Here is a 16,026-nt window from a genome sequence, read left to right as displayed (position 1 = left end):
CATTTCAGCATAGGTCATGTGCGGTGCTGGCTCTGCGTGTAACCTGCCCATGGTCCCTCGTCTCACCAATTTCCTCAGTCTTGTCCTGAGAAGATCAACAGATTAGGAGCAAAGAGAATTTAAGGCTTCCTTCACAGTGGTGCTGAGTGACTGCTGCTCCTAGTAGTTTTGATAGGAAGGGTGCTCAGCACTTCTGCAGGAGGCGGCAATTCATCTCTATCAGTGCTGCTCTTTGCCCTGGTCTTTGAAGATTATTTGAGACACTGGACAAGAAATGAAGAAAAGCCTTTCCCTATCAAAAAACATCAAAACTCCCCTCAATTTTGTTGATACCAATATCTCATCGCAGCCCCTGTTCATCCTCAGAGCAGGCCCTGTAGAGCCTTTCTTCCTCTTAAACTTTTTTCTTGTTCTGCCATTAAGTAAGCCTTACCCCCATGTCAGAAGTATCGCTTTCTCTCTGCTCCTGTAGTTGCTCATCCAATCCCCTAATTCCCATTTTTGATCTCCCTGCCCTTTTCTCTCATTTCGTCTCCACTGTAATTTTCTATTTCCTTTGTTTGCTCCTATATGTACAGATCTTGGAAAACGCTCTCTTGACATGATCAGCCTTCTGCTTCCTCCTTCCTGTTGTTTTCTAAACTTTGCTATTCTTCCATGTTGAGTCCCTTTTCCATTCCTCCCCTGTGGCTTCAAATGTCTCCCTTCCACAAGCACTCTCAGGGGTACCAGTGGCCTCCTTACAGCCAAGCCAAAAGGGGACCTTTCTCTTCTTACACCTGAAGATCACATCCTCCTTGGACACAGGTCAGTGTTCCTTCTTTCCAGACCTCCTCAACTACTTATTTCCCCTTTCCCTGTCTGACGCTCAAGCTTCAGTAATTTCTCTTCTGTCCTGCCAGTATCCTGGCACTCCATGGAGTTCTGTCCATCTGCTATGCTCTATTATAGAATGTTTTTTTCTGCATATTTTAACTACCAACAACTATCTCTGCAGGTGACCCTCCACTCATCTGGCAGTGAGAAAGGAGCTTTTCTTGGACAATTCACCTGTTAGACTTTGTTTGCTGAGATGACCCACAACAGCATTGAGAGGATACATTTTGTTGTAAGGATACCTCTACGTTAAGAACAAGAAGCAATCAGTTCTTTTCATGCTCTGATTGCCATTAAAATAGTTAGGTTTGGGGTTTGCAAGTAATTATCTGCATTCCTTATATAACATGAATATAGTAAAATTTCAGCAGCAATCTCCCTAGGACAGAGTAGTCACCGGACAATAGGCAGCTGCCTTTCAGCCTGCCTTGCATTTGAGAGCAGGGCAGAAAGGTGACCATCTCTATATGCCATTACAAAACCAGGCTTCTAGTATGGCATAGCAGCCAACAGCTTTTCAGTGTTTCCATGACTGTATATCACAAAGTGTGTAACTGAGCACGCGTACTATGCAACCAATCCCACCCGCCAGACACCTAATTTCAGCAAAGCCTCCAAGAGCAAATATATTTCAGATTTCTAGCTAATTCTTCTCTAAAATTGGAAAACAACATGTGATACCTCCACTTAACCAGGTATAACAAGTCAAACCTACTGCCACCAACACTTTAGCAAAGCCCTCCTACTCCTGTCATACCCCCATGATTTTACTATTTTATTTATCACTTCTCTGGGCAGAGGAAGCCAAAGCAAGAGATTAACTTTATTAGAAGCCAACACAAGAATTATTTTGGGGGTTTAATGGCATGTGGACATAGCTTTCAGTTAGGTCCCCAAAAAACACAAGACATTCCCCCATTAGCATGGTGGTGGAGCAGAGCCTACGGGTCTACCTCTTCCTCCAACTGAGAAACACAGCCATCAGACTCAAACAAAATACAGGAGGTAAGACATATGCAAATTGCTTCTGAAATAAAAACAAAGATGCACAAAATATCCTTATAACAGAGTATCTGTAGCCCCAGCTCAGTTCCAGGTTAACCAACCCCCAGCACTCACCAGATGCCTCAAAACACTCCTTAAGCAGCTGGGCTCTCAGAAAAGAGCAGAGGCTGTACGAACTCAGCACTGCTGAATGACTCCAGTGCTTGAGACAGGAGCAAGCCCCACAGCCTTGGGATCCCAAGAAGATGCAGCAGTTGGCCAGAAAGCAGAGCAACCTTAAAAATGCATTTATTGCCTGTAGATCTGCACTAGAACACTACTAGCAAGCTTAAACAGGTTTTCAAATCAAAGGTGGTTGATCGCATTTTTCCATGGTTTTCCTTTTCCTCCTTTTTTTTTTTTCCTTTAAGTAGCTTTTTACAAACTAATCTTCATCCTTCCTAAATTGTTGTTTCCCCTCTCTCTGTCTTGTTGGTTAAATCTGGGCTGAGGTTTGATTACTGTAGGACAGAGATATGTTAGGAAATTTGATGCAAAGGACAAGAAAACAAAAATCAGAGGTATTTGGTCTGAAAAGAGGCTTTGTCCAAGACGTAATTCTTGTGTGTTTAAGGACAGAGTAATAGATTTGGAAGGATAAGTCATATATCTTAGGATTTTCTTCCCTGCCCCCTTTGATTGATTAATTCCAGTCTCTTCAGATCTTTGCCTGTTCCCACAAACCTGGAATCTCAGGATTGTTTGATTAAGTCATGGTTACCATGACAATAAAAGTGCCTCTGGCCAGTTTGACCTTTGACTGGATTCAATTCACTGAGAGAAATGGACAGAGACTATAGAAAAAGCTTCAGCTTCATGTCCACTACTGCATAAAACGGGCTCTCCCGCACTTTCAGAGAGTGAGCTGGTCACCCTTTTTAAAACATAAATTGGGCTGGAATGCTCTGGAAAGCATTTCTAAGGTTTTGGTGACCAATTTCTTGATGAATATCACTTCAGATATGAAATGCACACAATCATATGGTTGGAGACTTATTTTAAAACGTGGCGTTTAGCACAAGAAAAACAAAAGCTGAAATCAGGCTTCACGTGTCTGACACACACAATTCAAAATCATGTCATACACATATCCATCAGATATTTTATAGATATTTACAAATATCTAGCTCTTTGTAAATATGTAGACATGTATAAAAGCAGATTTCAGACTTAAGACTCATTTCTTCTGATCGTGCCCCACCCCCACGCTGCAGGCTGCAGGCATTGTGTTGCTGTTGCTCATATAGATAATTATTCCTTTTCAAATACTTTCATTGTAAATCCATTTCAGCAAAAATAAGGGGGGGGAGAGAGATTTCAAAATTAAACCTGTTATGCGATTTGTAAATGGGCCTGACAGAATGACAGCCGAGTGGCCGTTGCAAGGCAATTCATGCATGCAAGATTGCCAGATCCCTGGTGGGAGAGTACGCGGTGCCTGCGCACGTGTGGGGGCTCCACTTGTGCTCTTCTCCTGGCTGCTTTGCGCTGTGCAGCCCCCTTTATTTTATTGCTTTTTCTTTGCAGAGGAGGGAAATCTTTTCTTTAGTCTAGCTCAGAACGATAATTAAAGACAGCTAAAAAGAGGGCTTGCTTCTGGAGTCCTTGGCTCCCCAAAACGCAGTGGGTCGACATGGTGGCAGACAGAATCAATGGCATGAGCCATTTGGGAAGAGTGGGCTTTGCTGGGCATGCCACAGATGGAGCAATGAACATCCCTTCCTCGGTATATCCAGCCAAGGTGAATGTTAGCCAATGAAATGGCACAGAGCCAAATAAAGGGAAGAAAAATAAACCCAGGCACTGTAAAAACAGAGCGAAAAAGGGTGTCTGGGCTGAGGTAATAGCTGCGCTGACCTTACTTGGGTAGTAGACAATGCTAGGTTAAAAGACAGACCGAAGTGGGCAAGCTGGAACTTAGAAATTAATTTTCCCAGTTTAAGTCAAATTTTTTTTTGTTTGATTCATTGCTCATTTACTGTCAGGAAGTTCTTCCTTCTTCTCACCTAGTTACCTTGAATTCTGAAGTCATGGGAAGTAACTGAAGGGGATTATTTGAGCCCTCCCACATACGCTTTCGGACGTAGAATCCTCCTGCTTTCAGTGCTGGCTGTCAGGACCATATTCTGTCAAGTGGCAAAATTTCAATAAGTTCAGTAGAGAGCTGCCATTGTTATAGGATTTTGGTTCCTAGATCAAGAACTGGAAGAGATACTTGTTTGGGAGGGGATAGGGAATGGAGGATTTTGTTTGGCGCTTCGCCCCCCCCCCCCCCCTTTTTTTGGTGAATGATAGTGGGGAAAATGTCAAGAAGTATATACAGGAAAATGATTAACCTGAAGAAAATCTCTCCCTACTGGAAAAGCATTCTTGCCTCCAAAAGAAGTCAAAGATAAAATTTTCAAAATCACCTACCTGACTTTCAAGAAAAACAAACTCCTAGAGATCCTCTGACTTTGGAAAAACATACCTGAATCCTTCTACTTCCATAGTTCATAAGTGAAACTCTTTGGTTTGGATGATGATGATTTCACCTCTGAAGAAATAGCAGGCACTGACCTCACTGGCTCGTTCACCATCCCTCACCACAAGATGGGAGAACATTATTAATGTAGAATTTGCCTGTTCCATCTCGGCCTTTCCCTCCCTTCATTCTTTTGATGCTGAGTGCTTCCAGTTGTGCCAGTCTGTAAACTCTCAACAGTATTTTCTATTTTCCTTCAGTCTCCCTCTCCCTCTCTGTAAGATTTCACCAGCCTATTAGTGTTAGAATGTGAGTGTTTATTAAATCCAGATATCTATTTATCTATTGGTCTATCTTTATGCAATTCATATACATGCACGTCTGCTGAAGCACGGTCCTGGGTATAACGTTCCATTAGAGTGAAATGTTTACATAAAGGAAACTGAGGAGTTTAGCTATTATAAACCTGGACACTGTCAGTTTACTTACAAGAATGTCATATACAGTCTGTGGCCAACCTTAAATTGAGACCCTATCACATCTCTTCTTTCATATCTGTCCCTTTTTGTCTTCACTTGTGGCCCATCACAGATGTATCATGGATTAGTTCAGATGCAACAAGAATCTTAATATTAGTGAGTAACGTGATTATTGGCAAGACTTTGTGTCTGTGCAGGGTGAATATCAGACCATTTCTTTTTGTCCGAGAGGATATCTATCCCTATAACCTCAGAAAATTATCACAGACTGTTACATCTGTCTCTCCCTCAAAAATAAATCTACACACAGCTACTATTTTTTTTTTTTCCTATTGAATAAAAAATTACGTGACAAACCCCTGGTCCCCATCCATCCAAGGTAAGCAGTGATTTGAGGAGGCTTAGGGAAGAAGGGTCGCTGGATGAACCAGGGATACCTACCACAAGGAAAGCAATTTGGAAATACCTGCCTTTTCGTACAGGCTAGATTTTCTGCTCTGGGAAAACAGGCTTTATTTTTAGATCCAGTAAATAACAGGATGTTAGGTGATCACCAAAGACAGGGACTGCTATGTTTAAAACCCTGCCAGCTAGCTGTACTCATCTCCAGAGTAACCCTTAGCATAATCACAAACAACTGGTGTGATTTTAAACATAAGTGTCTGGCCATGGCTAGCATGACATTAGCTGAGGAGAGTAAAAACCAGCCTCTTTCCCCTCTTGTCCCTGTTGCCAGAGCCTGCTGATCGCACGGTGGCTCTTGCTCCCAGCAGCGCGATGCTGCTGCCTGCCCATTCTGTAGCCCAGCTCCCTCCTGCCTCACCCTCTGAAAGGCAGCAGAGCTCTAATGACCTCCCATGCACTTACATCTAACAGATACATTTTTGAAAACAGAATCAGACCTCACACATCTATGACCACTTTAAAAGGCTTCTCACCGCACCTTCTGCTCTCTGTTCTCTACACTCAAGTGGAAGAATTGCACAAATCCCCCCCTCTCCCCGCCCTTTTCACCTAGCTCTTCCCGACAGCAAGAAAAACTTAGAAGAGCCAAAGGAAAGCTAAAGAAACAACTCTGAGTCCTGTCTGCTCAGGGAATAATTTCCATATCTGGCTTTGGCTGCTGCTAGAGGGCTGAGTGCAGCTTTACTATCACTTCTCTCCCTCTGTGCCCTGTTTTCCATGACTCCATGTGGGGAAGGATTTTGTTTGCTGAATCAAGCCAGTCAATGGGAGAATCTTTCCATCACCACGTCCCAAAGACTGTCCCTCTTTCGCTCTGATGCTTACCCACTCATGAAAAAGGGAAACAGAAAAAAAATAATCCCAGAATCAGTCTTGGTTCACCTCTTCTCCCTTTCTTTATTACTCTCTTACTCCCACCCATCAGATTTATGGAGTATCCTTTATTGACTGGTGTGGGCTGAGTCATGTGAGGACAAATTTACAGGGATGCATTAGCCTGCCTGTGTCACAAATGGTGTATGATCAGAGGCTGGAGACAAACACATGCATCGCTGATATGTTATTGGGACTTGTTCACAATTGCATTGGTTAGTGTGGATACTCAAAATTGTGCAAGAGTATAACAGGCTTTTTCTCCACACTAAAATAAACAAACAAAAACACTGTGGTAACAAGTGACAATATCACACCTTAGCTGATACACCCTCATACCATCTCCGTGACAGAGAACTAAGACAATGTGATATACCTCCGAACACGTAAATTGATGGCAGAGCCAAAAGGTCTACTCAGTCCTTAGATAAGTCAGTAATATAGCAGAAACCAGTTAGGAGGTTTTTAGCATAGGTTCAGAAAAGCCACAACCAGATAAAAATCATTGCTTTGATATAAACTCAGTCTACGAATTCTTAATTCATAACAGTTTGATAGGGCAGCCTTCATATTGAGAAGTTTTACACCAGATCAGGTATCATCCGTCTGTGCCATTTTCTTGGTGCTGTGCCAAGTGTTGTACAACAAAGCCAGCAAAAACTCTGTCGGGTGCTCTGGGTAATTCAGCAGGACCATGACCACGTGGCCATGCCCGGGTTGGATAAAACCTGGGCTGCCAGGAGGTCTGGCAGTGCACAGTGACACCTGAGTTACCTTCCTTTACTTGCTCTAATTGTGACTTCTTTAAATAAATAGTTGCAATAAGTTATTTTGCAAAAGTAGACCAAAAAGACAGCTACAATCCATTTACATTCAACTAGGAGAGCACAATACACATACACCTTCCTCCATGAGCCCCTCTGCTTTGTTACAGTCACCTCCTTTACAGCAGCCATCTCTGGGGCTCTCTCTGTTCAGTGCCACTTGAACCCAAACGGGTTCTTGGGAAATGGTTTACCTTCCCCAAATGAAAAGCTGAGGTACCCAGTTGCTCCTTACAGTACTCATCTCTTCCACCAGTTATTCCCCTCCACTTTCACGGTCACGTTGCCTGCCCTTTGCTACTGTTCAGTCATCTCTTCCCTCATGCCTCTTTGGTGACTAGAAGAAAACAGAAGCAGAGAAGATGATTCATACAAACTAATACGGGGTTTGAAATTCCTTCAGTTCTGCATTTTTTCTGAAACAGAGCTAGGGAAACTGCCAGTCCAAAGCAGAGCCTCCTCAACCAGTGCATTCCCTCACTACTACCCCAATGTTACCCCCATTTTTTTGGAAGCAAGGAGATTCACTGTTAAGAAACATCTGAGGTGATGATTTTTCTGTTGTTCTGAGGCCAAGGAAAGCCTCTGGCTTGGCTGGATGCAAGGTGGCAAATTTAATTCTCTTAATTGCTTCTTCACTAAATCTATGCTGCCTGCTAATCTCCTGCATCCCTGTAGAAAAGTCACGACTGAAGACTCAAGTTGTCAAAATATCACTTGTCTTTTCCACCAACGCTGGTGGAAGCATGGCTGTGCTCAGCCGGACTGGAGTTGAGCTAGCTTTTAGAAGGTGCCTGTTTCCAATTTAGCACAGCTCCCAGGAGGTATTACATTTCCTGGTGCAGAGCAGAAAACGCTTTGAGATCCTCAAGCACAAAGCCTTGTTGTTTTATTCATTTGTACTGCTGAGCAAATTCTCTTTTCAAGGCTTCCAGTGGGGAAATTTCCTTCAGTTTCTCCATAGCAGAGTCCAGATTAAAGCTACCTTTACCCTTTTAATGTCTAGAAAGCGTGTTTCCTTCAAAGACTGACTTTATTTCCTGTATTCCTGGAAGATCTTTTTAATTGCAAGAAATACTCTGTTCCTAATTACAAAAGCATTTGAGCTCATCCTCTATTCTGTTGTGTTGTTGGCAAAGCCCCTGCAAGAGCTCTCCAGTGTGAAACTTCCAAGGAATCTATTAGGAAACCCATCACAGCTTCCAGATAACACGCTGCCAGCTTTATTAAAAGAGCAATGCTCGAGCAGGCTCATACTCGCATTGCAGTCATTCTTGGCACTCCTGCAGTCTCCTCCATCCAAGTATTCTGCGCCGCCCATTCCACTAGCTGCCTCTTCCTACCATACCCACAACTAACGTACACAAGCACCTTCCAGGATCACCTGAAGCACATGTACTTCACAGCACTTCATGAACTGCACTTTATAAAGACTCTCTGATGTCATGCCCGCTTTCCCCAAGAGAGAAACCGAGGCAGGGAGCTGACCAGGGAAGAAGCAGTCCGAGAGGTCTTTGCACCAGTGGACGGGGGCAGGCTGGCTGTCTCGTGAACCCGGGACAGTCCCTCTGACGTTTAACACAACTCTGTCCCCAAGCACTGTGCTGCCGTTAACCAACCAGATCCCAGTGTTTTTCTCGAATTTTCCCCAGATTACAACCAGGGCAAGTTTGCTGCTGCTTCAAAACAATGTTTCTCTGATTACAACCTAGGCTGACAATTATAGTGATTTAAAACCAAACTAATCGTGAAGTACTTTGATCATGCTTAGCACAACTTGTGGTTTGTAGGCTGCAAATAGTTGAAAGGAAGCCTTGGGTTCACAATTTCCTTGAATATAAATTTTATTTTGATACATAAGGTATGATTTTAATGTTAAAATTAACCTCGTGTTTGTTTTCCCCCTCATCCCATTTCTTCTTTGAATATTATTGCTGGTATAATTTTCTCTCCCTAAGCTTAATATTTACCACACAATTTGTTTTAGCTTAAACCTAACTTTCCTTATTGATTTGCTTTTATTAAGGGGAATTTCCTGAAGATTTTTTTTTTTTAATTTTGGTCTCAGTCATGAAAGTTTTTATTTGATCCCCCCCCCCCCCCCCCCCGCCCCAAAGAACATGGGTTAGCAATGCAAATCGCTTTTTTGCAGGGCAGAGAGAGAAAGCATCCAAGCAGCAGCTCAGCTGACTCCAGACCTGGGTTACTGTGAGGATCTCTGCTGGTATTACAAAAGCCCTAGCAGCAATTTGCACTGCATTAATTCAGCCCATGCACAGGTTTTTTTAACATAGTATGGGCAATAAATCCTTCCTTTTCTCTCTCCTTTCTTTGCGTTGTTAAGAGTACAGGACATTTGCTTTTGCAACAGTGACAAGCTGCATCAGTTGGTTGCAGCCAAAGCTTCTCTAAATGCTTCTTGCTAAGCACCATACACGGATCTGTATTTCAGATCACATTTGTTTGCATCGTTCTTTGAGTACAACTAACAAGGTAGCGCAGATATTGACCCTCTTTAGTGAAATTTTACGTTTCCCTCCATTACATTCTGCTGCTTCTGCCCATTCCTGGAACAAGCCTCCATCCTGGGCTGCTCTGGACTTTTCCTGTCTCCTGCCCAGTGTGTGCTTGCTTTCACTGTGATTTCAGGTATGAGTGGCTGGTTCAAAGGGAGGTGCACATGTTGGCCCCATCCCCGAACTGGCGCCTCTCTGCCTGGGAAACCTGAGAGTTTCTATCCTTGCTTATGAACCGTGACATCTGCGCATTCCTCGGGCGCTGACCCCCGGGGGCCAGAGGTCACCCCAAGGTCAAGCAGTTTCCTCTTTCACCACCAATAGAGACCTTGACTAGAGGTAAATTATGTTGCAGTTTAAGGAAATAATTTGAAACACTCTTGTAATTATAATAAATTTTGCTGTTTACATTTTAATCTTCAACCCTTTCACCCTCTGGTTCTCTTGTTTAAGAAAAAAAGTGGGGAATTATATATTTAACAGAAAAACTCCTGCCATGGTGGACAGTTGAATAAATAACTGGAGTTCCAATAACGCAACAGCTCCAAGGTCTTTGTCTGCCTTCAGCATGAGCATGCACTTTTGTAAGTGCAAGATCTACTTAATCTTCAGATAAGTATGTTCATGCAGTAAGAATGGAAACATAATATTGTGTTAGGAATGTCACGTGATTCCCAGTTCTCCATGTTGAGTAACTGTAAAGTTACTTGAAGAAAAATCTTGAGCACCTTACTCAGGCAAAATTCCAGTTGAATCCAATGAAATTTTGCATTAAACCAGACTTTGACTCATGGCTATAGAAAGAGCAGCTGTTTTACTGAGCATACATTGTCATTTGATCATTTTCTCTTGCTGTTCACGAGTGCTGATGGGCTTGGAAAATCTTTCGTTCAAAGGAAAATGCTCAAATAATCACAATAAAGTCCTGCTAGTTTTCAGCTGGGTACCACTACTCCATTGGATATTTTAAAACAAGACCCTGCACATGTACAACCATTCCTCATTTACCCGATACACACCATCATCTGAAAACTGAATTTGGAGCAACATATGGAAGAAGTAGAGCGATTACAGCAGTAAGGTCTATGGTGATGTTAAGAGCTGCAAGAATGAACACTTGAGGAAAGCAGAGAAAACAACAAAACTACTTGGCACAAAACATGAATTCTCAGGACTAAAGCATAGGGCTTTCCTTGCAAGGATACCTGAACTTTGTGCCCATCACCACCCTGAATGAGAATGAACTAGAGCTCCCATCTGTAGGCATCAGGGGTTTTGCAATCCTACCTCACTCCAAGGACCCTGTTTGTGTGCTACGTAGCATGAGCACAACACGATAAGACCAAGGGAGCAAACAGAGCAAGTGCAATCGAGGTCAGTGCGCTCTAATCTTTGTTCTGTCACAGACGAGATGTGTGTCCTAGGGCAGGCAACTTAACTTCTCTCTGCTTTAGCAATGACACTTGCAAAGCAGATACAACAATCACCTTCATAAAATGCCTTGAGATTTACAATTGCAAGCTGCTACTCTTAGCAATATTGTGTCTGCATTAGGTATTATTACAGAGTGCCACATGTTTTGAGAGCCTTGGATAACAATAGCTTATGAAGAGATAAGCATTGCCTTCAAAAAAGAAAAAAGGAAATACAGAGAAGTAACGCAGGCTAAAGGTACTCACTCACCAGCAGAGAGGAACCTGCACCAAGGAACAGTCAGCATAAGAGTGAAGTGTCCTAGACCTGCCAAACTTAAAACCTAACCCCCAGTACAGCGGGGCTTTCTGGGGAGGGAGTTCCTATAATGGGAGGCTCAGCGCAGCTGGATGAGTGCTAAGGCGGTTTGCCTGTTGTAATGAATAGCTCACGAACACCAGGTGATCCTAAAGCATGGGCAAGATAAGGCACAACACTGCTTACTGGAAAGAGAAAAAGGAATATAAGGAATCACTGACCAATCAATTGTTTTGATCTTTATGTACTTGCTCCTGGGCTGGCTTGTATGAATGGTCTCTGTCCCAGGAAGGTCCTGCCTGCCCGTCAATGTAGCTCTCTGCAGGGGCAGAGCCAAGGGGCAACTTCAGTTCCTCCCTTCCTAGGGCACAGCCCTGTTTGGGGCAGCAGTATAGCTCTGGCTACCTCACTGCTGACCCCACCCTGCACTTAATTCTGTGAGTTATGCATTTAATGGATGCACAGGCAGCTGCCTTGTTGTCCTCAACTGAAATAATCCTGTTCTAGTCTGAAGGGATAACAGTGGCAGGGAGTAAGAGTGGACCTCTTCCTCTGCAGGAGGATGGGAGGAAGGTGTCTCTTCTCTGCTTGAGAGCACAGGGAACAGCAAGACTGAAATGTGGAAAGAGTCTGTAGCTGGCGAGTGCCATCTTCCTGTTGGCAGGGCATGATCTAAGCCTTTTTATCCTTTCTTTCCTTCCTGGGGAGCCCTTCTCTGGAAAGCTGGAATAGGGCACCAATATCTTGATCTCCTGTCTTGGCACAAAACAGAATCTTCTTGTAGCAAGCACTGAGGACAGCGTCCTGTGCATTTGAATAGATGCTTTCCCTAGAGACACACGCAGCCTTCAGCTGAGCCAATGAAAGCTCTGCGCTTGTGTCCAGAAGTGGAGTTTCAATCCTCACACTGATCCACGTTGATGATTTCAACAGAAGATGCTATTGGCTGGATAGGAACTGGAAGCTCTCTTGACCTCAGTTCTGGGCTTTAGTGGAAAGTCTATTTCTTCAGCACTCTGGTGCACTTGTCGTACTGCACCAGCCCAGCCTGATAGTGTAACTCTACCTGCATTCAAAGTCACCAGCAAAAGTCCCACTGCTTTCAGATGGAAACTGTTCCAAGCTCTTAATCTTACTTAAGTGTCTAAATTAGAAATGAATCAACCTTCCATGTTCAAAGAGTTGAAAACAGTTATACTCTATGTCTTCCTAAAACATGACAAATGAATCATCTCTAAACACAGTGTATAAAACAAGACTGTACAGAAAAGCATTGAGCTGGTACACAGACAGTAAAATAGAAACTCCTTTACATTGGATGTTACTGCTAAACCTGGTCAGTTCCCAGATCTGACCTTACTGACAGTCCGTATGGAGTATGGGAAATGAAACTTGGCTTCTCTAGTCCTTGCTTTTCATTCATTATGCCCATCTGTGGCTGAGAGATTTCTTAAAAGCAATCTCCATCTCTCAGTGCGGAGGACCTCCCAGCAATAGCTGGAATTTGACTACAGGGACTAAAAGAGGTTTCCCCATCCCTAGTTTCTGTGAGTACACTAAATTAGATCAATATCTTGTTTCGGGACAAACCTAGGTAGATTACTCTTTTGATGTACTGTGGCCATGCCTATGTTCCTCTGATAACAGGATACCACAGAAATTATGTAGGAGTTTCCGTGGATCCTCCCGAGGAGTAGCAAATATCTGTCATTCCTGTCAGTAGTACTCAGAGACTCAGCAGCAGTGCTGATCCAGAGTCCCACTGCACAGATGTTCATCAGTGGAGACAGTGTCAGACTCTGCATCGCAATGAAATGTTTTATTGTTTAACTTCTATCAACTTTTAGGAAACAATGTAAAGCAAGGGAAGGCAACTGAAAACCTGTCATTAAATAGGCTGGACCACATTTTTGTGCAGCCCTCGGCTGAACCCAGAATCCCTCAGTTACTTTCCCCAGAGGAGCCAGTGTCTCAGTCAAATTCTAGAGACAAGTTTCTCTGGGAATTCAGCCACAGGACTCCTGTCCTGCATTAGCTGCAAACATGAGACAAAAGGATATAACTGAAATCCAAGAAGCCTGGACTAAGGACACGCCAGATTATGAAAGCATCAAGGTACTGTGATCATTAGCAATCTCACTGCCATGTGCTAAGAATATGTATTTAAGCAGATCCATGTTCCGAGGAGGCTCTCATTTATTTTCCTGTTGACCAAGAGACAGTTTATAAGATTCATGCTCAAAACTTCACCTCCCTCTCCCATTTTCTCTCCGGAGTGGAGAGCTGTGTGCCCCACACACAGCTAACCAGATGGCATGGATATGAGGAGTAGAGATCAAGATGTTTCCTTTGCCCAGCAATACGTTAATACAGGATGGATCAGAGTAAGACCTGTCTGTGATTTTATCCTCTGAGAAGCAAGCGTATGTCCTAGGGACAAACTCACAGGAATACAGTATTACTCATAGCATTTTCTCTTCTTGCATGCAAACATGGATGATCATGCATGACCAAGTTGTAGTCATCTCGCAAGAGGGATATTCTACCACGGGGAGATGGATGGAGGGACAGGAGGAGAGATGGGAAAACATTCCCCTGCAGAACCTCTCTACCCAGCTGAGCCAGGTCCAAGGTGCCAATGATGGCTGTCCAGCACAGGAAAAGGCAAACCAAGCTTCTCTCCAAAGAGTACCCAAGTTCTTGCCCTTTCTTAGGAGAACAGTTTTAGAAACCTGCTCCTTCCTTCTGTGGAGACATTTGAAGTCTTTATTCTCCGTGTAATTGTGTGAAAGTTTTTAGACTGGTCTGGAAGAAATGCTTCCATCCCTCCTTCCTGAGCATTCATTTTCTTCTCTTACCCACCCTAGTTTTGATTCTTTTCTTACAATTGATTACTATATCTCTGACTTTCATTTTCATTTAGTGATTAGAAGTCTAACAGAGAGGTTTTTGCACCACAGGATTAACAACTTAATCCAATTTATTCTAGCTACCTTCTCTTTCTTGAAATAGCAAAGTTAGCTATTAAAATATTTTGGTAGATATTCAAGCAAACCCAAAACTCAGCTGGTGCTTAGGTAATCCCATGGACCACAGGAGACCATTGTGGGGAAGGAAATGAAGAGGGTAGCTGATTCATCTTTCTAACCTCCACATTTCTTTAAGTGTCTGGTACTCAGATGAGAAGCAAAACATGCTGCCTGCTATCAATGGGCTGTCCTGGTCACCTGTAAAGCAAAAACCGGTTGTGTTGGGATAAACTCCTTGCCTAAGCTTTAAAGCAGTCCCAGGAGTGGGAATGGTTGGTCCCAGCCAACAATCGAAGGAACACCGGAGTGCAGAATATGCACCCTGGCACAGAGGAGCAGAGCCGACATACCTCATGTTCTCCTCTGTCTGACTCGAAATGGACACTTAGCTGTTTAGCCGAGGCTGCTTGCAACAATAAAAGGGCTCTAACCCCTGTGGTGCTTGTACAGTATAAACTTTGCCCACTCTCTCCTTTATTGAAACAGCTGTTCTTCTCCTGAATCCGTGCAAGTTACTTGGGCTCTGACATCTCTCTCACTTACTCTTCCTGCAAGCCACACAGTTCAGGAACCCACTTCTGCTTCTGTTCAGGCAGCGCAGATTATTCATGTCTCTGTTGCCTGACTTAACCCTTTTTAGCTCCTGTATCCCCATCAAACGTAGAACTTTTGTTCTGTTGTGTACAACAGTGCTGTCAGGAACCAATGTGTCCTGGTGCACTTGACATCTAAAGAAGGAGGGAACTGCAAATTTTCATAGGAACTGAAGAATCCACGGTAGAGAAAAGAAGGATTTCAGTCACATCTCATATACAGGGGTTGCCTTACGACGAGCATGTAAAGCACCTGGCACCAGAAGCCCTCATCTCATTCACTGCTGGGAAGCACGGTGGCAATGCAGGAATAGTGGAAACCTCACCAGGACAGATATTTATGCGAGTGACCTGTTCAGCCAGTGAAATCATTTTGAACAAGACAGCTTTTTCAGTCTGAAGAAATCGGTACGTTCACCTCAGCTACTATTTATTTTATAAGTGTCCTGCATATAATGAAAGGAACAATCTTTCTTACCATCTGCCTTACTGAAAGGCACATTTGTGTGCCGAACAGTTTCAGACAACTAATGGCAAAGTGCACATTACTAGCGGAGCAGTGAAAGCATTTGTAAACATCATCATCATCAAAGAGGCCTAGAGCTGCAAAGGCTCGTTTTTGCCTTGGGAGTTTATGTCTGTAAATGACTAATTGGTAAAGTTTTATCTGCAGAAGGTGGTTGGTGGAGGAAGATATTTACAAGAAAGAAAAGCAGGAAATAATTCATCTTGAGAAGCTGAATCTAGTCTGAGATGTTCATGAATTAAAATGGGCTTCAAAAATGGGTCTATTCTCTTTGAAAAAATATATAAAAATACAGTTTTACTTTTCACGAAATGAGAAATGGAAATGCACAGCCAGAGGGTGTAAAAAACTGGAAAACAGGTGAGAGTGAGACCATATGTCTCTGGCTGTTAGACCACGCAGGAGACACCACGCAGGAATGTTTTGGGATGGAGGTGTTGAGCACTTGCACCCACTTGCTGCACTTGCCATTAATTTATTAAAAACAAACAAGATACTGGATTTTGAATGAAACAATAGTTCAATCCTGGAAAATAACCACTTGCATTTTACTGCTTTATTTAGTATAACCCTCCAAAAATTCTTCTTCTTTGAAACAAAACCAAA

General features: G+C 43.2%; 1 protein-coding gene across 2 annotated transcripts in view; it reads right to left on the bottom strand.

The window, feature by feature from the left end:
* TOP3B (DNA topoisomerase III beta) overlaps window positions 1–16,026 on the bottom strand; it is an 88,979-nt gene that overhangs the window by 35,551 nt on the left and 37,402 nt on the right. The window contains exon 1 of one of the 2 annotated variants that reach the window (XM_050906518.1): window positions 7,220–7,263. The exons of the other annotated variant lie outside the window; for it this stretch is intronic. The gene's annotated coding sequence lies outside the window, so the exon portion shown is untranslated. Of the gene's footprint in view, window positions 1–7,219; window positions 7,264–16,026 lie in introns of those variants that run through there. 2 annotated transcript variants of the gene reach the window in all.

The sequence above is a fragment of the Gymnogyps californianus genome, chromosome 16 (assembly GCF_018139145.2).
Source record: "Gymnogyps californianus isolate 813 chromosome 16, ASM1813914v2, whole genome shotgun sequence".
In the NCBI taxonomy this organism is placed as follows: Eukaryota; Metazoa; Chordata; class Aves; order Accipitriformes; family Cathartidae; genus Gymnogyps; species Gymnogyps californianus.
This window is presented reverse-complemented; position numbering and strand designations above follow the sequence as displayed.